This window comes from Sus scrofa, unplaced genomic scaffold, assembly GCF_000003025.6.
Source record: "Sus scrofa isolate TJ Tabasco breed Duroc unplaced genomic scaffold, Sscrofa11.1 Contig1431, whole genome shotgun sequence".
Lineage (NCBI taxonomy): Eukaryota > Metazoa > Chordata > Mammalia > Artiodactyla > Suidae > Sus > Sus scrofa.
This window is the reverse complement of record NW_018084874.1, coordinates 805662-830892: the sequence shown is the minus strand read 5'-3', so window position 1 is coordinate 830892 and position 25231 is coordinate 805662. Positions and strand designations below refer to the sequence as shown.

The 25231-nt window shown below is 43.6% G+C and overlaps 1 protein-coding gene across 16 annotated transcripts in view; it reads left to right on the top strand.

Moving 5' to 3' along the window:
* Window positions 1-7080: 7080 nt before the first annotated feature.
* TNRC6A (trinucleotide repeat containing 6A) overlaps window positions 7081-25231 on the top strand; it is a 244869-nt gene continuing 226718 nt past the window's right edge. For 10 of the 16 annotated variants that reach the window (XR_002341000.1, XR_002340999.1, XM_021081315.1 and 7 more), the window contains exon 1: window positions 7166-7296. The gene's annotated coding sequence lies outside the window, so the exon portion shown is untranslated. Of the gene's footprint in view, window positions 7297-25231 lie in introns of all 16 variants that reach the window. The other 6 variants (XM_021081334.1, XM_021081332.1, XM_021081335.1 and 3 more) reach the window with 2 other exon arrangements.

Below are 25231 nucleotides of genomic sequence, written 5' to 3'. Positions count from 1 at the left end.
CACTGGCCTACACCAGAGCCACAGCAACACGGGATCCAAGCCGCATCTGCAAACTACACCACAGCTCACGGCAATGCCTGATCCCTAACCCACTGAGCGAGGTCAGGGATCAACCCACAACCTCATGGTTCTTAGTCGGATTCGTTAACCACTGCACCACAATAGGAACTCCCAACTTTTATGTTTTATTCCAAGAGTTTTATCATTTTAGCACTTACATTCAGGTCTATGATGCATTTTGAGTTAGTTTTGTCATATGGAGGGATGAAAGGGTCCAGCTTCATTTTCTTGCATATGGATGTTTACTTGTCCTAGCATCATTTGTTTTCTTTTCTTTTCTTTTCTTTTCTTTTATTTTATTTTTTTGCCACCTTTCAGTATACAGATTTCCTAGGCTAGGGATCAGATCCGAGCTGCAGTTGCAACCTACACTGTAGCTATGGCGACGCCAGATCCTTTAACCCACAGTGCCAACCGGGGATGGAACCTGTGTCCTGGCGCTGCAGAGACACCACTCATCCCATTTCACCCCATTGGAAACTCCTAGCACCATTTGTTGAAAGACTGCTGTTTCCTCCTTGAATCTAGGCACCTTCTCCAAAAATCAATTGCCTGTTATTGCGAAGGCTTATATCTGGATTCTTCATTCTATTCTATTGATAATATATGCTTATCCTTGAGCCAGTACCACACTGCATCATTACAGTAAAATTTGAAATTGGGAAGTGTTAAGTCCTTCAATTTAGTACTTAAAAAATTTTTTTTCACTATGCTGAGTCCCTGGCACTTCCATAAATGGATACCCTGGGATTACATGGACTCTATTGATCTCTTTTGCTGGTATTGCCATTTTGATAATATTAATTCTTCCAGTCTGTGAATACAGGGTATTGTTCCATTTATTTATATCTTCTTCAATTTCTTTCAATAATGTTTTGCAGTTTTTAGTGTATAAATTTTGTGCATTGTTTGTTAAGTTTATTCCTAAGCCTTTTATTCTTTTTGATGCTATTGTAAATTGAATGGCTTTCTTGATTAGATTTTTGGATGTTAATTATTAGTATATAGGACTATAATAGATTTTCGTATGTTGATCTCATTTCTGCAGTATTCTTGAATGAGCTTTGATCATTTTTGTGTTTCTAGGAATCTGTCTAATTTATCTAAACTGTCAAATTGGAGTTCCCATTGTGGCACAGTGGAAATGAATCCGACTAGTGACCATGAGGTTGTGGGTTCGATCCCTGGCCTCGCTCAGTGGGTTAAGGATCCAGTGTTGCCGTGAGCTGTGGTGTAGGTCGCAGACAGGGCTTGGATCCTGAATTGCTGTGGCTCTGGCATAGGCTGGCAGCTACAGCTCTGATTAGACCCCTAGCCTGGGAACCTCCATATGCTGCAAGTGCAGCCCTAAATAAATGAATAAATAAATAAACTGTAAAATTTATCAATATAAAGTTATCATAATATCCTCCATAATCCTTCTTTTTTTTCTTTTTTGGACACCCCCGTAGCATATAAAAGTTCCCAGGCCAGGGATCAAGTCCGAGCCGGAGCTACAGTCTATGCCACAGCTGCAGCAATCCTGGATCCTTAATCCACTTCGCTAGGCTGGGGATCAAACTGGCACATACAGAGACACAAGCTGGTTCATTAACCCACTGCACCACAGCAGGAAATCCTCTATTATCCTCACGGATACTAGTTGGTTTTGTTACAGATGAGCCACAGTGGGAACTCCCTATCCTATTTGTTTATTTATTTATTTATTTATTTATTTTCTGCTTTTCAGGGCCACACCTGAGGCACAAGGAAGTTCCCAGGTCAGATTAAGCTGCATCTACAACCTACACTGCAGCTCATGGCAACGCTGGATCCTTAACCCACTGAGTGGGGCCAGGGATCGAACACATGTCCTCATGGATACTGGTCGGGTTCATTACCACTGAACCACAGTGGAAACGTGTGTGTGTGTGTGTGTGTGCGCGCGCGCGCATGTCTTTTTAGGGCTGCACCCTCGGCATATGGAGATTCCCAGGCTAGGAGTCAAATTGGAACTGTAGCTGCCGGCTGACACCACAGCTCATGGCAATAAGGCCAGGGATCAAACCTGTGTCCTCATGGATGCTAGGCAGATTCATTTCCACTGAGCCATGAAGGGAATGCCCATCCAATTTTTTTTTTAATCCTTTTTAACATCCATCAATCTGGAGTGTCATCTTTCTTATTCCTGGTATTGGTGTCAATTTTTCCTGGTCCGTATGGATAAAAATTGATTAATGTTACTGATCTTGAAAATACCAGTCTTTTGTTTCACAGAGGTTTCTTGTATTTTCTGTTTTCTATTTTACCGATTGCTGTTCCAAGGTGTTTCCAAGTGTTGGCTATTGTGAATAGTGCTGCGACAAACTCTGGGATGCACGTATCCCTTTGAATCATTGTTTCGTCTGGTTAGATAACCAGGAGCGGAATTGCTGTATCATCCAGTAATTCTATTTTCACTTTTATTTAGGAAAAAGCAACCATGATTTCTTTTTCTTTTTTTTTTTTGTCTTTTTGTCTTTTTGCTATTTCTTGGGCTGCTCCCGCAGCATATGGAGGTTCCCAGGCTAGGGGTTGAATCGGAGCTGTAGCCTCAGGCCTACACCAGAGCCACAGCAACGCGGGATCCGAGCCGCGTCTGCAACCTACACCACAGCTCACGGCAACGCCGGATCGTTAACCCACTGAGCAAGGGCAGGGACCGAACCCTCAACCTCATGGTTCTTAGTTGGATTCGTTAACCACTGCGCCACAACGGGAACTCCCATGATTTCTTAAAACATTTTTTTTATCCCCTTCCTTCCAGGGTCTCCAAGTACATGGATACTGGGCCACTGGAAGTTGTTCCGAAGTTGTCCGTTCTTTTCTGTCCATCTTTTTTACTCTATGTGTTACATTTTGGATTATTTCTATTGTCATGTCTGTAGGTTCACCAATATTCTGTTTTACAAGTATAATCTACTTCTAATTTCATGAAGTATAATTTTATCTCGGTCATTACAGTTTTTCTATACAGAAGCTTGATTTGGGTCTTAGTGATATCGTCCATGTTTCTACTTAACATATTTTATCTTTTCTCTAGACTTGATATGATAGACATGATAATTCCTCTAGACAGGAAAATTAGAACTACTTGAATTTTCTTTGTTTGTTTTTTTTTCCTTTTTTTCCTTTTTTTTTTTTGCTTTTTGGGGCTGCACCTGCAGCATATGGAGGTTCCCAGACTAGGGGTCAAACTGTCGAACTGGAGCTGCAGCTGCCGGCCTACACCACAGCCACAGCAATGCCATATCTAAGCTGCATCTGTGACCTACACCACAGCTCACAGCAACACCAGATCCATAACCCACTGAGCGAGGCCAAGGATCAAACCCGCAACCTCATGGCTCCTAGTCGGATTTGTTTCCGTTATGCCACGATGGGAACTCATGATGGAAATTTCAGTTCCAATGCCCCAAGCACAAGATTGTGTCCCTTACACTACTTGAGGTTGCAACCCAATCCCCTAAGGCTGCCGTGTCCCCATCAAACACCAGCTCACCAAGGATGACACAGAATTTTTTTTTTCTTTTTATGGACATACTGGTGGCATATGGATGTTCCCAGGCTAGGGGTCAAATCGCAGTCACAGTTCCAGCCTATGCCACAGCTATGGCAACACTGGATCCTTAACCCCACTGAGCAATGCCAGGGATTGAACACGCATCCTCTCAGAGATAACATTGGGTCCTTAACCCGCTGAGCACAACAAAAACTCCTGACATAGTATTAACTCCTGCACTTAGCTCTTTGCTTTTCTGTTTTTTCTTAATTTTTAGAATACCCAGCTATGCACTTAAAAAGAATTTCTCTATGCTTATTTGGTCCTCCATATTGTCAGGAACAGAATTTTCTTTCTTTTTTTGGGGGGGGGGGCACATACGGAAGTTCCTAGACCAGCAGTTAAATCTGAGCCACAGCTGTAACCTACACCACAGCTGCGGCAATGCCAGCTCCTTAACCCCACGGCACCAGGCTGGGGATTGAACTCATGCTACAGCAGAGACAATGACAGATCCTTAACCCACTGCACCACAGCAGGAACTCCATGGAACAGGATTTTCCAGTTAATTTCTTAATTCACTGTCATTAGACTTCCACCTCCACAACTTTAGTGATGCTAACCTTCCAAGGCCATCGCTAACCAGGAGGCAAATGCCAGATTCAAAGGATGCTGTATCAGTTAGGATATGTCCCAATCACACATGACAAGATACCTGGTTAAAACTGTCTTTTTTTTTTTTTTTTTTTTGTCTTTTTGCCTTTTCTAGGGCCGCTCTCGCGGCATATGGAGATTCCCAGGCTAGGGGTCTAATTGGAGCTGTAGCCACCGGCCTACGCCAGAGCCCCAGCAACACGGATCCGAGCCGCGTCTGCAACCTATACCACAGCTCACGGCAACGCCGGATACTTCACTCGCTGAGCGAGGCCAGGGATCGAACCCACAACCTCATGGTTCCTAGTTGGATTCATTAACCACTGCGCCACGACAGGAACTCCTGAAACTGTCTTAAATCATAAAGATGCTTAATTTTTCTAAGATAGGTGGACCCAGGGTCAGTTCGGCTACTCGATTTCATTAAAGACCTGTTTTTCCTATCCTTTCTCTCTGCCATCCTTAGTATTATGCTAGTGATTTTTTTTCTTCTTTTTTTTTGGGGGGGGGCTGCACCAGAGGCATATAGAAGTTCCCAGGCTAGGGGTCCAATGTGAGCTGCAGCTGCCGGCCTACACCACAGCCACAGCAACGCCAGATCCAAGCCGCATCTGTGACCTACACACAGCTTGCGGCAATGCCAGATCCTGAACCCACTGAGCAAGGCCAGGAACGGAATTCACATCCTCATGGATCCTAGCCAGGTTCTTAACCCACTGAGCCACAACGGGAACTCCCATCAGTGATTTTTTTTTTTCTTTTCTACCTAATTGTCAGATGACAGCTGTCTCTCATGACCACATCCAAGTAGCAAAAGGTGGCACAGCAAGAAAAGAAGCTGTTCCTTGTGAGTCTATCTCTTATCAAATAGGAAAATCTTTTCAGAAGCTCTGAGAAGTTCATCCTTTTGGCAGGACCTGTCATATGTCCATCCTTGGAGCAATCACTGGGGAAGGAGATCGGACTCATCCCTGGGGCTAGAAATATTGCCATTGGAATCATTATGGGGTTTGGTTGACAAGGAATATGAGTTGAAGAAATGCACAGGGCGATATCTCTGTCCTTGAGGGGTACATTGTCCGGAGATGGCAGGAGAGTCTCAGATACAGCGACCCCAAATTTCAGTCACACAGACTCACGTATGCCAAAATGTAAGGGCTCTATTTGTCTACACCCGAGCCTAAGTGTTTTTCTACCCTCAGCCCTCATTCCACCCCACATAAGAAACAATCTATCACATCGTATAAACTCAGCCACCTGTGCCTACCCCAAACCCCTTCTTTGCTCATATTGCATAGGACAGAATAGAACCACTCTTCTGATTTGAAATAGGAGATTTCCTCTCACAGACGCTGTTGCCCATCTGGTCCGAAAATGTCATCTTCCTTGGTTCAAACAGGTCCCCAGACTGTAAAGTGACAGCGAATCATACTAACTCCTTCTAAGGAACATGGCCCACAGAGTTGGTTTACCTGCTTATTTGAGGGTCAGAGCTTGGTGTCAACCCTGGAATGGAACGTGACAAGAGAACACACTTTCATTTGACTTTAAATCTGCAGCAAAGACCAACCACCCACCTTAGGGGAGATAAATCCATCATCATCCAAGTATTGGAACCTACGACAACCAAAGTCTTCTTTTTTTCTAGATTTTTAGCAACATTCGTTTGTGTCAAGGATTCCTTGAGGCGGTAGGCTTATCTGGAAGTAATTAGACTCAATGTCTGATATTGAGCAGAATAGGGGCGGGGGCTGGAGGAAGAAGCAAAATTGGGGTGTAGACCAATAGAGGAGTCACATTTTTGCACGCCCAAATTTGTGTGCCTCTGAAATTTACATCTGCTACCTCTGTTGATGTTTTTGTTGCCTCTGACAGACACTGCTGCACCTCCAGGATGGGAGGGATCTTGCTTCAGGCGTTTCTTTAACATCTCGCTTCCTTTTTCCTTTCTCCCAGCTTAGCACAAAACCCACCGCATAGTAGGTGCTCCATAAAAATGTTTGTTTAATAAAAGACTGATTGCATGCAGGAACCAGTGAGAAAAGGAGGTGATGGCAAAGGGGAGGAAAGAAGCCTCAGAGATTTTTAACCCAGATCTTTTTAACTGTATCGTGATCAAGGAGGGAAACGATGCAATGCGTGTTTGGAGAGAGATGGGGGGGGGGGGCAGGGGGAGAAAGAGTGAGAGGGAGACAGCGTGCTGCAGACAGCCGAGAGCTGCGATCTTTAAAAGGAGACAGCCTAATCAGAGCCAGACGGGGCCCCACCTGACTCCTACTGCAGCTAGGAGAAAAAAAAAAAAAAAAAAAAAAAAAAAGGACTAGAAGGTTCAGCCAGAGCGGTCTCTCCTTCCCCTGCAGCCCCGCAATCCTCCACCTCCGCCCCACTCCCACTGCTCCGTGAGGAGACATGGACGCTGTCGGGAGGGGAGGCAGCCGAGGTGGACTTTCCAGAACGAGGCAGGATGGTGTGAGCGCAAACGCCCTGCAATTGCTGGAGCAATGGTGGCGACACTTGAGTTATGCACAAAGGCTGGAATTCAAATGAGGCTGGCACCGCTCCAAGGCGCAGTAGCCAGGGAGGAGGGAGAGAGGAGCATTAACGATTCCTCAAGATCTGAGCGTCGCAATGGGCTCCGAGGCTCCCCATCTGCATCCCTCCCTCTATCACTGATTTCTGGGGGGAGGGGGCCTCCTCCAGAAGCACTTTCTCTGCCAGTCTAGGCGCTGGGGGTGGGGGCGGGGGGGCTGAAGTTAAGGCAGATTGGCCACATCACATGATGGGGGACCTGTATCATGTGATGACTCCGGTGATGTTGGAGGCAGCATGTGACTCCCAGGGCTACGTGGGCTCAAAAACAATTTCAATACAAAAACACAAGCAGGTTCCCGTCCTCTCCTTTGCCTTTTGGTCTGGCTCTCCCTCCCGTTGGGTTGACGCCTGACTGCATGGAAACCCCGTCGTCTTGCCGCCACTAACCTGTGAGCACCGGGTACCTGGAGACCAGGCCCCTCAGCTGGGGGGTGCCCCCAGGAGCGGTGCCCCAGCATTCCCGCAGCCTGGTAAGTTCCTGAGCACTCGGAGCGGTTCTGTGCGAAGCTGGTGCACACTGCCTGGTTCGCGTGCGCGGCACCCTCGGTGGGCGCCGTAGGAGGAAGGTGCCTGCCGGGTCTGGGACGCGGCGGCTCGCGGCCCCGCCAGACACGCAGGCTTCCTGGGGGCGCAGCGCGGCGCCGCTGTGCTGGGGCGGCAGGAGCCACATCTCTCATCGCCCTGTCTTCCCGCCTCCCCTTTTCGCTCCTCTAAGTCTCTCTTCTCAGCCTCTCTTCTCACCTCCTTCCTCTCCCCTCCCTCCCCTCCTATATTCTCTTCTCACCTACCCCCCCCCGCGCCCCACGTTCTCCCTCTCTTCCCCCTTCTCTCTGTCTCTCTGCTTTTCTTAGGAGTTTTCCTCCCCCCTTACACATTTTTTGGTACCTAGATTGTATGTGCTTTCTGTCCAGACCCTGCAGGACCAGCTTCTGAGGACTTGGTGTTTGAAAATGTACTCACTGTCCCTCCTGAGATGGTTTGCTCCCTAAGACAATGCAAGTGGCCCCTGTTCCTGTCGTGCATGTGTGTGCAGGTGCCTGCGTGTGATTGATGGATTTCTTGGGGGCCATCAGAACTGTTTCTTGGGTGGATGTCTGCTGGCTCTGATCCCCACTCAGCGGGGGGCGAGGGGGGTCATCCAGCCATAGGAGTGGCGGTTACACCAGTGAGGGGACCATGTCCTTTGACCCCAAGGGTCTGACCGTCTGTGGGAGACATCGGGTCTTCAGGCAGGAGTCAAAAATCCAGGGCTCCGTGCTTGGCGTTTGCTTGGATGTAACCGGGCATCTCAGAGAGATGGCTCAGAGTTTGGGGCCGCACCTTTGCAGAAGAAGGCAGAGCACTGGCTGAGAAACTAGCTCTGGGGAAGACAAATGTAAATTCCATTATGGCCGCGTCTGTAGCTACGTAGGAGGGAGATGGTGGTGGTGGCAGAAGTTTCAGGTTCACGTTCTCCAGGTCTGTTGTCATCTGTCCAGCAAGAAATAATTAGCAATTGCTGAGCACAGTCAACCCAGTGATTCAATGAGGAGGGGCTGTTTGTATCCCCATTTTAGAGATGGGGAAACTGAGGCAAAAAGCAGTTACGTCACTCGATTGGTAAGTGATGGAGCTAGGATTTGAGTCCAGGCAGCATTTCTGTAGAGCCTGCACAGTTAACCACTATGATAAACTACCTCAAAAAAAATGAGTTCCCATCGTGGCTCAGCGGTTAACAAACCCGACTAGCATCCATGAGGACACAGTTCGATCCCTGGCCCTGCTTAGTGGGTTAAGAACCGGCATTGCCGTGAGTTGTGATGTAGGTTGCAGCCGCAGCTCAGATCATTCATTGCTGTGGCTGCGGCGTAAGCTGGTAACTCTAGCTCTGATTCGACCCCTAGCCTGAGAACCTTCATATGCAGCAGGTGCGGCCCTAAAGAGACAGAAAGACAAAAAAAAAAAAAAAATCTATCTACATTCCCATGAGACAGGTGGTGTGCAAGGTTTGGGGCTACATTTGTGAGCAAACAGAGACACCCTGTTCTCCTAGAATTTACAGTCCAGTGGAAAAGGTAGCTAATAAACATACCATCACACAAGACAATGTATTTGTTTCCTATCAGGGTATTTGCTAGGAAGGAGGACAATAAGTAGTGTGAGGCTGTGTAATAGGATTCATACTTCAGTTGGGGGGGCAAAGGAGAAGAGTCGGTCAAAGAAGTCCTCTCTTGGTTAGGACTTGAAAGAGGAGCAGGCATCAACCAGATAAAGCGCCAGGAAGAGCATTCCAGATAGAGGGAATGGCATATGCGGGACCCCTTGAGGAGCAGCACGAGTGGGGCCATACCAGGAGGTGAGGCACTCTGGATGATGTGGGCCACCGCAGGCCTCGCTGAAATGACTTGTGTTTCATCCCAGGATCAATGAACAACCATTAAAGCATTTTAAAGCAAAGACGTAGCGTGATCAGAGCCTCCATAAGAAAAGGCTTGTTCTAGAGGGGTGTCTGTTAGTTTTTGCAGCATTACAAGCCACCCTAAAATGCCAGGGCTTAACATAGCAGTCATGAATAGCTCATCATGCTGCAAGTTGGCAGTTGCACCTGGGTTCATAATGGGCAGTAATTCCGTCCTTGCCTGCGTTCACTCATATAGCTGGTTGGCCGGCAGCTTGCAGGGGGAGGCTGATTTTAGGTGGTCTCACTCACATGCCTGCTAATGGACAGAGGCAAGTGAAACATGTATCGCCGTATCTAGCAAGCTAGCCTAGTTGTCTTCCTGTGATGCTGGGTTCCAAAATCGGCACCAGGAGGGGAACCCCAATACAAAAGCACTTTTCTTTTTTTTGTCTTTTCTAGGGCTGCACCCACGAGGCATACGGAGGTTCCCAGGTTAGGGGTCTAATCAGAGCTGTAGACGCTGGCCTACGCCAGAGACCCAGCAACACAGGATCTGAGCCGCGTCTGCAACCTACGCCACAGCTCACGGCAACGTCGGATCCTTAACCCACAGAGCAAGGCCAGGGATCGAACATGCAACCTCATGGTTCCTAGTCGTATTTGTTAACCACTGAGTCATGACGGGAACTCCCAAAAGCACTTTGCAAACACCTGTTTGCTAGTACTCCATTGGTTTTGACACATTCCTAGCTCAAACCTGGACTCAAGGAATGAAAAAAATATATACCTCTTGACTGGAGTTACAAAATACTGTGTCTATTTGTTTCCAGCCTACTGTGTGAATTCAAAATAGGAAGCTGGATACTGTCTTCCTCTGCTAGGGGAAGAACTGAAAGCCAAGAGGAAATTTGGAGCCAATTTTGCTATAATTGGAGGGGAACTTAGGCCTGGTCATATATCAGGCTTTATTTTCTTCTTAGAACAAGCAGGATTCTGAGCATCTGTTTTCTTTCCACTACTCTAGGAGATGGACCCCAAAAGACATTGCTGGTATTTATGTTAAAGAGTATTCTGCTGGAGTTCTCTTGTGGTGCAGCGGGTTAAGGATCTGGCATCTTCACTGCAGCGGCTCAGATTGCTCCTGTGGTGTGGTTTCAGTCCCTGGCCCAGGAGCTTCCTATGCTGCCTAACTGGCCAAAAAAACAAAACAAGTGTTCTGCCTGTGTTTCCCTCTAGGTGTTTTAGAGTGTCCTATCTTACGTTTAGGTTTTTAATCCATTTTGACTTGATTTTTGTATATGGTGTTAGAGAATATTCTAATATCATTCTTTTACATGTAGCTGTCCAGTTTTCCTAGCACTGCTTTTTTTTTTCCTTTTTTTTTTTTTAAATGGCCACATCCGTGGCCTATGGAAGATCCCAAGTGAAAGACGGAATCTGAGCCACAGCTGCGACCCATGCCACGGCTGCGACAATGACAGATCCTTTAACCCAGTGCACCAACCGGGAATCAAACCTGCACCTCTGCTATGACCCAAGCCACTGCAGAGAGATGCTTAACCTGCTGTGCCACCACGGGAAATCTCCTAACACCACTTCTTGAAGAGACTAACTCTTCTCTGTTGTGTATTCTTGCCTTTTTTATTGTGGATTAATTGACCACAGGTGCATCAGTTTCTTTCTGGGCTTTCTATCCTGTTCCATTGATCTGTATGTCTGTTTTTGTGCCAGTACCATACTGTTTTGATTACAGTAGCTTTACAGTATAGTCTGAAGTCTGGCAGCTGATTCTCTAGCTCCGTTCTTCTTTCTCAAGATTGCTTTGGCTAGTTGGGATCTTTTGTGTTTCCATGCCAAGTTTAAAAGTTTGTATTTTAGTTCTGTGAAAATGCCATTAGTAATTTGATAGCAATTGCATTGAATTTGTAGATTGCCTTGGGTAGTATAGTCATTTTAACATTAATTCTTTCAGTCCAAGAACATGGTATATCTTTCTGTGTCATCTTCAATTTCTTTCATCACTGTCTTACAATTTGCAGAGTATAGGTCTTTTGCCTCCTTAGGTAGGTTGGTTACTAGGTGTTTCATTCTTCTTGATGCATTGATAAGTGGAATTGTTTCCTTAATTTCTCTTTCTGATCTTTCATTGTTAGCGTAAAGAAATGTAACAGATGAGCATCTGTTCTGTATGTGGATCAGGAGCATGTCAGAAAGTGATGTAGAAATGTCTTCTCTCTCTCTCTCTCTCTCTCTTTTTTTTTTTTTTTTTTTTTTTTTTTTTGCCTTTTTTAGGGCTGTACCCTGAAAGTTCCCAGGCTGGGCATCGAATCAGAGCTGCGACTGCCAGCCTACACCATAGCCACAGCAATGCCAAATCTGAGCTACATCTGCAACCTATGCCACAGCTGTCATCAATGCTGGATCCTTAACCCGCTGAGCGAGGCCAGGGATCAAACCTCATGGATACTAGTTGGATTCGTTACCGCTGAGCAAAATGGGAACCCCCAAATGTCTTCTCTTCTTATAGGGTTATCTGGGAATGACTTGGAATCCAAGAAAACTTTGAGATTGTTACCCTGGAATGAAATTCGGGCCACATGGAGCTCAGAGTGAGATTGAATGGTCTGAACAAAGCAATAGCATGTGCAAAGGCCCCAAGGCAGGGAAGTAGGAAGCTTGTTTTTGGAAATAGGAGGCATTAGCTTAATATGATTGCAGTGGAGATGGCATAGGTGTAGACGGATTAGGAAAATAGTTAAGAGGTAGAAAGAGAAAGCTTTATTGATGGATTCTGTAGTAGTTTAGGAAAAGGGACATATTGGAGTTCCAGTTGTGGCTCAGTGGAAATGAACCTGAGTAGTATCCATGAGGATGTGGGTCCAATCTCTGGGCTCACTCATTGGATTAAGGATCCGGCGTTGTCATGAGCTGTGGTGTAGGTCACAGATGCGACTCGGACCCCACGTTGCTGTGGCTGTGGTGTAGACCAGCAGCTGCAGCTCCGATTTGACCCCTAGCCTGGGAACTTCCACATGATGCAGGTGCAGCCTTAAAAAAAAAAAAAAGAAAGAAAGAAGCAAAAAACAAAAGAAAAGGGACATATTCATTAGGACTCAAAGGTTGGTAATACCATTTCCTATAGTAGGAAGATGAGAGGATCTGAATATTTTGGTGGAGGAAAGGAAATGGGCAGGGGAAAAAAAAAATCAAGCATTCTATTAACTGGATCAAACGTTCCTGAGACGTTGAGTCAATTGAGAAAAAAGATGAAGTGGATACATAAAGGCTTGTAGATTTGGTGTTGAGAGGGTGAAGAATTTCCTCTCTGCCAACTTTTCTTTTCCCAATGAAACATAAGGCAAGGTCATAGACAGAGAGAAAGGAGATGAAAAGAGACTAAAACAGTCATCTCGGAGAGGGTGAAAGAAGCATCCTAAAGAGAGAAGCGGGGAGTTACTGTCGTGGCACAGTGGTTAACGAATCCGACTAGGAACCATAAGGTTGCGGGTTCGATCCCTGCCCTTGCTCAGTGGGTTAAGGACCTGGCGTTGCCGTGAGCTGTGGTGTAGGTCGCAGACTCGGCTCAAATCCCATGTTGCTGTGGCTGTGGTGTAGGCCGGGGGCTACAGCTCAGATTAGACCCCTAGCCTGGGAACCTCCATATGCTGCGGGAGTGGCCCAAGAAATGGCAAAAAGACAAAAAAAAAAAAAAAAAAAAAAAGAGAGAGAGCGAAGTGGGCTTGCTGGGTAAAACCGAGTGCCTACCTAGAACAGAGGGCAGGTATTGAAAACTGGCTCATTTTCTCCAGTAACATTCAAGTGCTTGGGTTCAAGAACCTGGAGATGGTGAGGTGCAAGTTGGGTTGAAGTTTTGCTGAACAAATTCCACAGGAGAGAAAAGGGGCAGGATGTTGAAGGGGTTTTCAAGGGAATGAGTGTCCCGATGAGTCACAGAGTCCAAGCTGGACCATAATGGGAATGGAACCAGAAAGGAATGATGGAGGAGGAGTGGGTGGCAGGCTCGGTGGAGAGAGGTTATGATGAGGTGAAAGACTTGGGGGTAGTCTAGCCTCAGCATCACTTGGGAGCTTGTTAGAAATGCGGAATATCATGAATTCCCATTGTGGCGCAGCGGAAACAAATCTGACTAGTATCCGTGAGGATGCGGGTTTGATCCCTAGCCCCGCTCAGTGGGTTAAGGATCCGGCGTTGCTGTGAGCTGTGGTGTAGGTCTCAGATGCGGCTCGGATCCAGTGTTGCTGTGGCTGTGGCATAGGCTGATGGCTACAGCTCTGATTCCACCCGTAGCCTGGGAATTTCCATATGCCATGAGTGTGGCCCTAAAAAGCAAAAGAAAAGGGGGGTGGGTGGGGCAGAATATCAGGGAGTTCTCTTGTGGTGCAGCAGGTTAAGGATCTGGTCTTGTCCCTGCAGTGGCTTGGGTTGCCACGTGGTATGGGTTCAGTCCCCAGCCTGGGAACTTCTGCATGCTTTGGGCATAGTCAAAAAAAATAAATAAAAAGAAAGGAAGGAAGAAAGAGAGAGAAAGAAGGAAGGAAAGAAAGTAAGAAGGAGGAGTTCCCATCGTTTTGCAGCAGAAACAAACCCGACTAGGAACCATGAAGTTGCAGATTCAATCCCTGGCCTTGCTCAGTGGGTTAAGGATCCGGCGTAGCCATGAGCTGTGGTGTAGGTCGCAGATGCGGCCCGGATCTGGCGTTGCTGCGGCTCTGGTGTAGGCCGGCAGAAACAGCTCCGATGAGACCCCTGGCCTGGGAACCTCCCTATGCTGCAGGTGCGGCCCCCAAAAAAGACAAAAGACAAAAAAAAAAAAAAAAAAAAGAAACAAGATGATTTGTTCTCTAGATGTTTCCAGAGTCTAGATTTTGCTGATTGTTTGCTCAACGTATCATTGAATGTGTTCTTCTAATTATCTCTAGGTAGTTAAACCTAAAAAGAATTGCTTTTGAAAAAACTGTTATGGTGAAATGTATCACACACAAACATATATGTGTAAATACATACATACCTGCTACATACATATAGCCTGAAGAATAAAAATGTCCTTGCAACACCCCCTCATGCCTTAGAACCCCTTCAATATCCTCCCTTTTCATCTTTTCTAGAGGTAACCTCTGCCTTAACTTTTATAATAACATTTTTTCTGCTGGTTTTTTTACGCCTACATACATTTCTAGCCAATATATTGGCTCTTTTCTTTTTGTCCTGATTTTTTGAGTTGTATATAAATGCAATCAGGGAGTTCCTTTGTGGCTCAGTGTGTTAAGGATCCATCATTGTCACCGCAGCCACTCAGGTTGCTGCTATGGCAAGGATTTGATCCCTGGCCTGGGGACTTCTTTATGCTGCAGGTGTGGCCAGAAAAGGAAAAAAAAAAAATTGTAACCAGATCACAGCTATTCTTCAATGCCATGTATTTTGCTCAATATTTTATTTTTGCAGTTCATCAGTGTTTATCTATATAACTATAGTTCATTCATTTTCGCTGATGTATAGTAATCCACCATGTGAGTGTACTACAATTTATTTTTATTTTATTGTTTTTCAGGGGGCCACCCCTGTGGCATATGGAAGTTCCCTGGCTACAGCTGCCAGCCTACACCACAGTTCACAGCAACTCTGGATCCTCAACCCACCGAGTGAGGCCAGGGATCAAACCCACACACTCATGATACTAGTCGTGTTCATTACTGCTGAGCCACAACGGGAACTCCTGTACTATAGTTCATTGATTCATTCTACTCTTGATGGACATTGGTTTTTTCCCTCAGTTCTGGGTTACTGTGAATACTGGCGCAGTGAACAATTTTATACATGACTTGTGCAAGAATTCTCCAGGCTATATACCTAGGAGTGGAAGTGCTAGACTGTAGAGTATGCATAAGTTCAACTTTACAAGAAAACGCCAAACTTTTCTGCAAATTGATTTTGTCTTTCCCAATCCTCACACCTTTTCATTTTTGGTGTCGTTGCTTCAAAGCTTCTATGCAATATAATAGAAATGGTGAAAGCAGTTATCCATGTCTGATCTCCAAGGAAAAGCATTCAACATTACACAATTAAGTAACTGATTTTTTTTTTTTTTTTGGTGGGAGTTTTTTTAGAGTTTTATCTCTTATCAGATTAAGAAAATTCCTATTTCTTTGCTTGGGTTTTTTTTTTTTAATTGTGAATTGATTTTGAATTTTATCAAATGCTTCTCCTGTGTCTTTTGAGATGATAAAATCATTTTCCTACTTTATTCCTCTAGCGTTGTGAATTATAATGATTAATTATTTTTTCCAACTTTATCGATCATTGATATGTGTTTAAGGAATACAATGTGATGATCTGATACACAAATATACTGTGAAAGCAATGCTACAATAAGGTTAGTTAACCCCTCCATTCGCTCACATAATTACCTTTTTGTATATGCAGTGATAACATTTAAGATCTACTTTCTTGACAGCTTTCAAGGATATAACACAGTGTTGTTAAGTCTAGAGCCTAACATATGCTGAATCATATGGAAGTTCTATTTTTAATTTTTTGAGGAATCTCTGTACTGTTTTCCATGGTGGCCGCACCAATTAACATTCCCACCTATATCGCACAATAGTTTCCTCTTCTCCACATCCTCCCCAGGACTTCTTGTCTTTTTATTATTTTATTTTATTTTATTTTATTTTATTTATTTTATTTTATTTTAATTTTGCTTTTTAGAGTCGCACCTGCAGCTGTATTCACCTTATAGCTAGAAGCTTGTGTCCTCTGACCAACATCTCCGCCGTTTCCCCCACACCCAGGCCCTGGACAACCACCATTCTGCTCTTTTTATGAATTCAATTTTTTTAGATTCCACACTTCAGTGAGAACTTATAGTATTTGTCTTTCTTTGTCGGACTTATTTCACTAAGTATAATGCCCTTAGGGCCATTCATGGGTCACAAAGGGCAGGGTTTCCTTTTTCATGGCTGAATATTATTCCTTTGTGTATGAATACCACATTTTCTTTTTCCATTTATCCATGGATGGACACTGAGACTGTGTCCATGTGTTGGGTGTTGTGAATGATGCTGCAGTGAACATGAGGGTAGAGATCATCTCTTTGAGAGAGTGGTTTGATCTCTATTATGTATTTTCAGAAATGGGATTGCTGAATCATATGGAAGTTCTATTTTTCATTTTTTGAGGCATCTCTATACTGTTTTCCATAATAGCCACACCAGTTAACATTCCCACCTGTATCGCACAATAGTTTCCTCTTCTCCACATCCTCCCCAGGACTTCCTGTCTTTTTTTTTTTTTTTTTTTTTTTTTGCTTTTTAGGGTTGTGCCTGCAGCATGCGGAAGTTCCCAAGCTAGGCGTCATATCGGAGCTGTAGCTGCCGACCTACGGCACAGCCACAGCAACATGGGATCTGAACCACATCTGTGACCTATACCACAGCTCATGGCAATGCCAGATCCTTAACCCACTGAGTGAGGCCAAGGATGGAACCCAAATCCTCATGGTTACTAGTTGGATTTGCTTCTGCTGCACCACAACAGCAACTCCCACTTCTTGTCTTTTTGATGATAGCCATTCTAACAGGTGTAAGGTGACATCACATTATGGGGGGAGGTTCTTTATTTCCTTTTCTTTGGCTGCACCAGTGGCATGTGGAAGTTCTTGGGCTAGGGACTGAGCCCACACCGCAGTTGTGACCTGCACCACAGCTGCAGCAATGCCAGATCCTTAACCCTTAAGCCGCAAGGCAACGTCCTCATTGTGCTTTTGATTTGCATTCCCTAGATGATTAGTGACGTTGGGCATCTTTTTTTTTTTTTTTTTTTTTTTGTCTTTTTGCCTTTTCGAGGGCCACTCCCGCAGCACATGGAGGCTCCCAGGCTGGGGGTCGAATCGGAGCTGTAGTCATTGGCCTACGCCACAGCCACAGCCACAACAAGAGGGATCCGAGCTGCGTCTGCAACCTACACCAGCGCCGGATCCTTAACCCGCTGAGCAAGGCCAGGGACAAGGATCGAACCCGCAACCTCATGGTTCCTAGTCGGATTCATTAACCACTGCGCCATGACGGGAACTCTGAGCATCTTTTATGTACCTATTGGTCATTCGTGTGTCTTTGGAAAAATGTCTGTTCAACTCCTTAGCGTGTTTTTAAAAATCAGTTTATTAGTTATCTAGATATTGAGTTGTACAAGTTCCTTTTAAGATATAAACCTCTTATCAGAGATGGTTAGCAAATATTTGTCCGCATTCTGTAGGTTGCCTTTTCATTTTGCTGATTGTTGCTTTTGCTCTGCAGAATTTTCTGTTTGATACAGTCCCCCTTGTTGATTTTTGCTTTTGTCATCACACCCTAAAAGTCATTGGTGAGACCAATGTCAAGGAGCTTTTTCCCTATGCTGTCTTCTAGTAGTTTTACAGTTTCAGGTCTTCTATTTAACTCTTTAATCCATTTCCAGATCATTTTTGTGGGTGGCGTAATTTTATTATTTTGCATATGAATATCCAGTTTTCCAGTTTTATTATTTTGCATGTGAATATCCAGTTTTCCCAACACTATTTATTAAAGAGACTGTCCTTTGCTCATTGAGTCTTTTTCTTTTTTTTTTTTTTTTTTTTTTGCCATTTCTTGGGCCGCTCTCTCGGCATATGGAGGTTCCCAGGCTAGGGGTCAAATTGGAGCCATAGCCGCCAGCCTACACCACAGCCACAACAACACAGGATCCGAGCCGCATTTGCAACCTACACCACAGCTCACGGCAACGCCGGATCCTTAACCCGCAGAGCGAGGCCAGGGATCGAACCTGCAACCTCATGGTTCCTAGTCGGATTTGTTAACCACTGAGCCACAACAGGAACTCCTGCTCATTGAGTCTTCTTGGCTCCTTTGTCAAATATTAGTTGAGCGTATATGTGTGGTCTTATTTCTAGGCTCTCGATTCTGTTTCATTGACTTAAGTGTTATTACACCAGTACCGTGCTGTTTTATCGTGATAGTTTTGTAATAAAGTTTGAAATCAGTCAGCGCGATGCATCCAGCTTTGTTCTTCCTTCTCAAAATCGCTGTGACTCTTCAAGGTCTTTGTGGTTTTATACACGTTTTAGGATTGCTTTTTCTATTTTTGTGCAAAATGCACTGGGATTTTAATGAGGATTGCACTGAATCAATACAAATGGCTTTGGGTAAAATGAACATTTTAACAATACTCATTCTTTTGATCCGTGAACAAGGGATATTTTTCCATTTATTGGTATCATCTTCAGTTTTTTTTTCATCAGTGCTTTATAATCTGTAGGATACAGACCTTTCACCTCCTTGGTTAAATTTATTCCTCAGCACTTTATTCTTTTTGATGCTATTGTAAATAGGATTATTTACTTTGTCAGTTCATTGTCGGTGTATAGATCTCCAACGGGTATTTATAGTTTGATTTTATATCTGCAACTTTACATTTATTAGTTCTAACTTTTTTGGTAGAGTCTTTAGGATTTGCCCTATATAAAATTTTATTATCTGCAAACAAAGACAATTTGTTACTATTTCACTTCTGATTTGGATGACTCATTTCTTTTTTCTTGCCTAACTGTTCTGGCTAGGACTTCTAGGACCATGGTAAATAGAAGTGTTGAGAGGCGGTATCCTTATTTTGTTCTTAATCTTGGTGGGAAAGATTTCATTGTTTCACTGTTGGTGATGGTGTTAGCTGTGGGTTTGTCACATGTGGTCTTTATTATGTTGAAGTACATTCTTTCTATATCCAATCTGTTGAGAGTTTTTATCATGAAAGGAGGTTGAATTTTGCCAAGTACTTTTTCTGCATCTACTGAGATGGTCATATGATTTTTATCTTTCATTCTATTAATGTGGTATAGCATGTTTATTGGTTTGCATATGTTTAACCATTCTTGCATCCCAGAGATAAATCCCACTTAATCATGTTGCATGGTCCTTTTAAGGTGCTGTTGAATTCAGTTTGTGAGTATTTTGTTGAGAATATTTGTAGCTGTGTTCAACATTGCAATTGGCCTGTGGTTTTCTTTCCTTATAGTGTCCTTATCTGACTTTGGTATCACAGTAATGTTAGGTTGTGAAATGAGTTTAAGAGTGTTCTGTCCTCGGAGTTCCCGTCGTGGCGCAGTAGTTAACGAATCCGACTAGGAACCATGAGGTGGCGGGTTTGATCCCTGGCCTTGCTCAGTGGGTTAAGGATCCGGCGTTGCCGTGAGCTGTGGTGTAGGTTGCAGACGCGGCTCGGATCCCGTGTTGCTGTGGCTCTGGCGTAGGCTGGCAGTTACAGCTCCAATTAGACCCCTAGCCTGGGAACCTCCATATGCCACGGGAGCGGCCCAAGAAATGGCAAAAGACAAAAAAAAAAAAAAAAAAGTGCTCTGTCCTCTTCAATTTTCTGGAAAAGTTTGAGAAAGACTGGTTTCAATTCTTTAAATGTTTGTTAGAATTCGTCAGAGAAACCATCTGGTCCTGCAGTTTTCTGTGTTGGGAGGTTTTTGAGTGCAGACACAATCTCCTTACTTGTTATTGATGTGTTCATATTTTTTATTTATTTATTTATTTATTTATTTATTTTTGTCTTTTTGCTATTTCTTAGGCTGCTCCCGCAGCATATGGAGATTCCCAGGCTAGGGGTCTAATCCGGAGCTGTAGCCACTGGCCTACGCCAGAGCCACAGCAACATGGGATCCGAAAGAGTTATCTCTTTTTTAAAAATTATCTCTTTTTCCTTGATTTTAAACTATTTTATTACAGGTTCTCTTGGAGCAGATTTTGGAGTTAAAATTTTAGGATGATCTATTAGCGTCATTAATTTGGATGTCCACATCTCTCCCTGCATTTGGGAAGTTCTCACCCAATATTTCTTTAAATAAACCTTCTCAGATTCCAGTATTGCATAGATTGTTTCTTTTAATGATATGCCATAATTCACATAGGCTTTCCTGATGCATTCATTCTTTTTGCTTTGACTTCCTTTGTCTAAATGATTTCAAATGATCTGCCTTCTAGCTCACTAATTCTTTTTAAAATTTTTTTTATTTTTTATTTTATTTTTTTTTAATATTATTAGAACATAGTTGACTTACAAAGTTGTGTTAATTTCAGGTGCACAGCAGAGTGAATCAGTTATACATATATCCATTCCTTTTCACAGTCTTTTCCCATATAGGCCATTACACAGTATTAAGTAAATTTCCCTGTGCCATACAACAGGTCCTTGTTACTCATCTATGTTTGTTTATTTATTTATTTATTTATTTATTTTTGTCTTTTTGCCTTTTCTAGGGCCACTCCCGCAGCATATGGAGGTTCCCAGGCTAGGGATCTAATCAGAGCTGTAGCCACCGGCCTACACCACAGCCATAGCAACTCGGGATCCGAGCCGCGTCTGCTACCTACACCATAGCTCATGGCAACACCAGATCCTTCACCCACTGAGCGAGGCCAGGGATCGAACCCGCAACCTCATGGTTCCTAGTCGGATACGTTAACCACTGAGCCACATGGGAGCTCCGTAAGATTAAATCATATTTTAAAGACCGCAGTTCTCCATCTAATGGAGAACTCTTGTCAACCTACAAAAATTTTTATTATAGTTGATTTACAGTGTTCTGTCAATTTCTGCTGTACAGCAAAGTGACCCAGTCATACATATATACATTCTTTTTTTCATATTACCTCCATCATGTTCCATCACAAGTGATTAGATATAGTTCCCTGTGCTATACAGCAGGATCTCATTGTTTATCCACTCCAAATGCTATAGTTTACATCGACTGGTCCCACACTCCCTGTTCATCCCACTCCCTCCACCTCCCCCTTGGCAACACAAGTCTTTTCTCCAAGTTCATGACTTTGTTTCTTTTCTGTAGATAGGTTCATTCGTGCTGTATATTAGATCCAGATTTAAGTGATATCATATGGTATTTTTCTTTCTGACTTATTTTACTTTGTATGAGATTTTCTAGTTCCATCCACGTTGCTTCAAATGGCATTAGTTTATTCTTTTTGGGGGCCGAGTAGTATTCCCTTGTGTATATGTACCACATCTTCTTAATCCATTTGTCTGTTGTTGGACATTTAGGTGGTTTTCCATGTCTTGGCTACTGTGAATTGTGCAGTTATGAACATAGGGATGCATGTATCTTTTTCATCGAAAGCTTTATCTGGTTATATGCCCAGCAGTGGGATTGCTGGATCATATGGTAGTTCTATATTTAGTTTTCTGAGATACTTCTGTATTGTTTTCCATAGTGGTTGTATCAATGTACATTCCCACCAACAGGGTATGAGGGCTGCATTTTCTCCACACCCTTTCCAGAATTTGTTATTTGTAGACTTACTAATGATGGCCATTCTGACGGGTGTGAGGTGGTACCTCATTGTAGTTTTGATTTGCATTTCCCTGATAATTAGTGATAGTAAGCATTATTTTCATGTGCCTGTTGGCCACCCTTATGTCTTCTTTGGAGAAATGTCTGTTAAGATCTTCTGCCCGTTTTTCAATTGGGTTGTTTGTCTTTTTGCTGTTGAGTTGTATGAGTTGTTTATATATTTTGGAGATTGGGTCCTTGTCAGTTGCATTGTTTACAATATTTTCTCCCATTCCATAGGTTGTCTTTTTTTTTTTTTATGGTTTCCTTCACTGTGCAAAAGCTTTTAAGTTTGATTAGGTCCCATTGCTTTATTTTTGTTTTTATTTCTATTGCTTTGGGAGACTGACCTAAGAAAACATTTTTACGCTTGATACCAGAGAAAGTTTTGCCTATGTTCTCTTTTAGGAGTTTTATGGTGTCTTGTCTTACGTTTAAGTCTTTAAGCCATCTTGAGTTTATCTTTGTGCATAGTGTGAGGGTGTGTTCTAGTTTCATTGATTTATTTTTATTTTTTTGAAGCCTTTTAAATTTTATTTATTTATTTTGCTTTTTAGGGCACCCACAGCATATGGAGGTTCCCAGGCTGGGGGTTGAATCAGAGCTGTAACTGCTGCCCTACACCACACCACAGCAGCGCAGGATCTGAGCTGTGTCTGTGACCTACACCACAGCTCATGGCATCGCTAGATTCTTAACCCACGAGCAAGGCTCAGTTAACTGCTGAGCCACGTGGGAACTCCTTGAAGCGTTTTTAAATCATAGTTGACTTCCAATGTTCTGTCAATTTCTGCTGCATACTTCCATTGATTTACATGCAGCTATCCAATTTGTTCAGCACCGCTTGCTGAAGAGACTGTCTTTTTCACATTTTATATTCTTGCCTCCTTTGTCAAAGATTAATTGACTATAGGTATCTGTGTTTATTTCTGGGTTCTCTATTGTGTTCCGCTGGTATGTCTGTTTTTGTACCAGTACCACACTGTCTTGATTACTGCAGCTTTGTAATAATATTGTTTGAGTTCTGGGAGAGTTATGCCTCCTGCTTGGTTTGGCAATTCTGGGTCTTTTGTGGTTCCATATACATTTTTGGATTGTTCGTTCCAGCTCTGTGAAAAATGTCATGGGTAATTTGATAGGGATTGCATTGAATCTGTAGATTGCTTTGGGTCTGGCTCACTAATTCTTTCTTCTGTTGGATCAAATACACTGTTAAAGCTGTCTATTGAATTCTTCAGTTATTATATTCTTCCAGTCTAGAATGTCTGCTTTTTTTTTTATAAAATTTTCTGATTCTTTATGAACCTCTCATTTGTTCACGCATTTCCTCATTTGTTCATGTTTTCCTAATTTCATTTATTTGTCTGTGTTTTCTTTAAGAGGATTATTCTGAATTCTTTGTCAGACAGTTCATAGATCTCCATTTCTTTAGGGTCAATCATTGAAGTTTTATTAGTTTATTTTGGTAGTGCTGTGTTTTCTTGATTATTCATGATCCTTGTGGCATTGCGTTGGCACCTGCACACTTAAGTAATGGCTTTATAGACTGGTGTCAGTAAGCAAAGCCCTTTACCAGTCAGCCCATCCAGAGATTCCAGGTGGACTATCTGGTGGTATCCATGAATGGGCAGGTTTGATGTCTGGGTCAGCAGGTAGAAAGACCTGGTATTTGGGTACATGGGGATTAGCTTGGTGCCTGGGTCCATGGGAGTGGACCTGGAGCCTAGGTATACCAGGCAGGCCTGGTACTTGGGTGTGCAATAATGAGGCTAGGACCGGAGACCAGAGTCTGCATGAGTGGACCTGGATCTTTGGTCCATGGGGGCCAACCAGAGGCTAGGGATCACTGAGGCAAGCCCAGCATCTGGATCTGTGGGGCTTTGTTGCTACCTGTCCAGTGAATGGTCTGTAGACTGTTGGTCTCCAATAGCAGTGTGAATATATCCTACCAAGTACACAAGATGTGTGACTGGGTGAGGAAGGAAAATAGTGAAACTTATATATTATATTCATTCCTTACCTCATTCCTTTTAGTTTTCATTCCATGAATGTTTTGTAAGACAGAATGTGAATTCAATAGTACACATACATAAACATTTGTAGGGGTGCAAGTTCAAATGTCTACTGCTGAAATGAGTGTTCAAAAGAGTTTAGAGGCGCTTCCCTCGTAGCTGAGTGGTAATGAACCTGACTAGTACCCCTGAGGATACAGGTTCAATCCCTGGCCTCACTCAGTGGGTTAAGGATCCAGCATTGCCATGAGCTGTGGTGTAGGTCGCAGATGTGCCTCAGATCCTGTGTTGCTGCAGGTATAGCTCCAATTTGACCCCTAGCCTGGGAACTTACATATGCTATGGGTGCAGCCATTAAAAAAAGAGTTCAGAGCCCATTGCTTTGAACTGCCACCTTCTACTTTCTCTTCAGAGAGAATATAACTGACTAACTTACAGCTTTTTAATTTTTTTCTTTTTATGGCTGCATCCATGGCATATAGAAGTTCCTGGGCCAGGGATCGAATCCGAGCCACAGATGCAGCAACACCAAATCCTTTAACCCCCTGCACTGGGCCAGGCATCAAACCTTCATCTCTGCAGTGATCCAAGCTGCTGCAGTCAGATTCTTAACCCACTGTTCCATGGCATGAATTCCACAGCTTTCTTAATTACCAGCAGACCTAAAGATATATTCTTGCCACCTTGATAGAGCTGTGTTTTCTAAGCCTCCATAAAACGATATCCCTACCATCATTCGGAGACAATGAATTTAGAAACTTTACTTACGATCATAGGTCTCACACTCAGAGAATAAATTGGAGAGTGAAAAATAGAGAATGTATTCCCTGTGCTCTTAGAGTTAACTAGTTGCTATTACAGATACAATAAGAATTAATTCTGTTCTCTGACCACTTGAGAATAACATTTTAGGGTAAGGAATTGCCTATTCATTGAGGCATAAGTTAGGAACCAGAGCTGACTAATGACAGACCAGGGAACAATCAGGGACAACGTAGTAAATTATGCTCTGTCATCTTGTAATTCTTAATAACTCAGCTGTCACTCGAGACATTTTTGCGTCTTTGTCGGGAGACTAGAAAGAAATATCATTTAGGCTGATATTATAGACAGGGTAAAAATCTGGGGTGTGGGTGGAGGGAAAGTCTTCATAGAGAAGACTCTTTTTTTTTTTTTTTCTTTTTTCGTCTTTTTGCCATTTGTTGGGCCACTCTCCCACGGTATATGGAGGTTCCCAGGCTAGGGGTCGGATCAGAGCTGCAGCCACTGGCCTACACCAGAGCCACAGCAACGCGGGATCCGAGCTGCGTCTGCAACCTACACCACCGCTCACGGCAACGCCGGATACTTCACTCGCTGAGCGAGGCCAGGGATCGAACCCGCAACCTCATGTTTCCTAGTCGGATTCGTTAACCACTGAGCCACTGAGCTCCAGCTCTGTGATCTTGAGCAAGAACCTCTGTCATATTCATAATTCCCTATCTGTAAATTCATAAGAATAAATTTGAATTTTCTCATACCTCCTAAGGATAGTGTGAGCTTGAAATAAGAGAACCCATTTGCAAGGCTTAGAATGGCATCTAATCTGTGGTATCATTTAAGGTCTCAGTGAATAG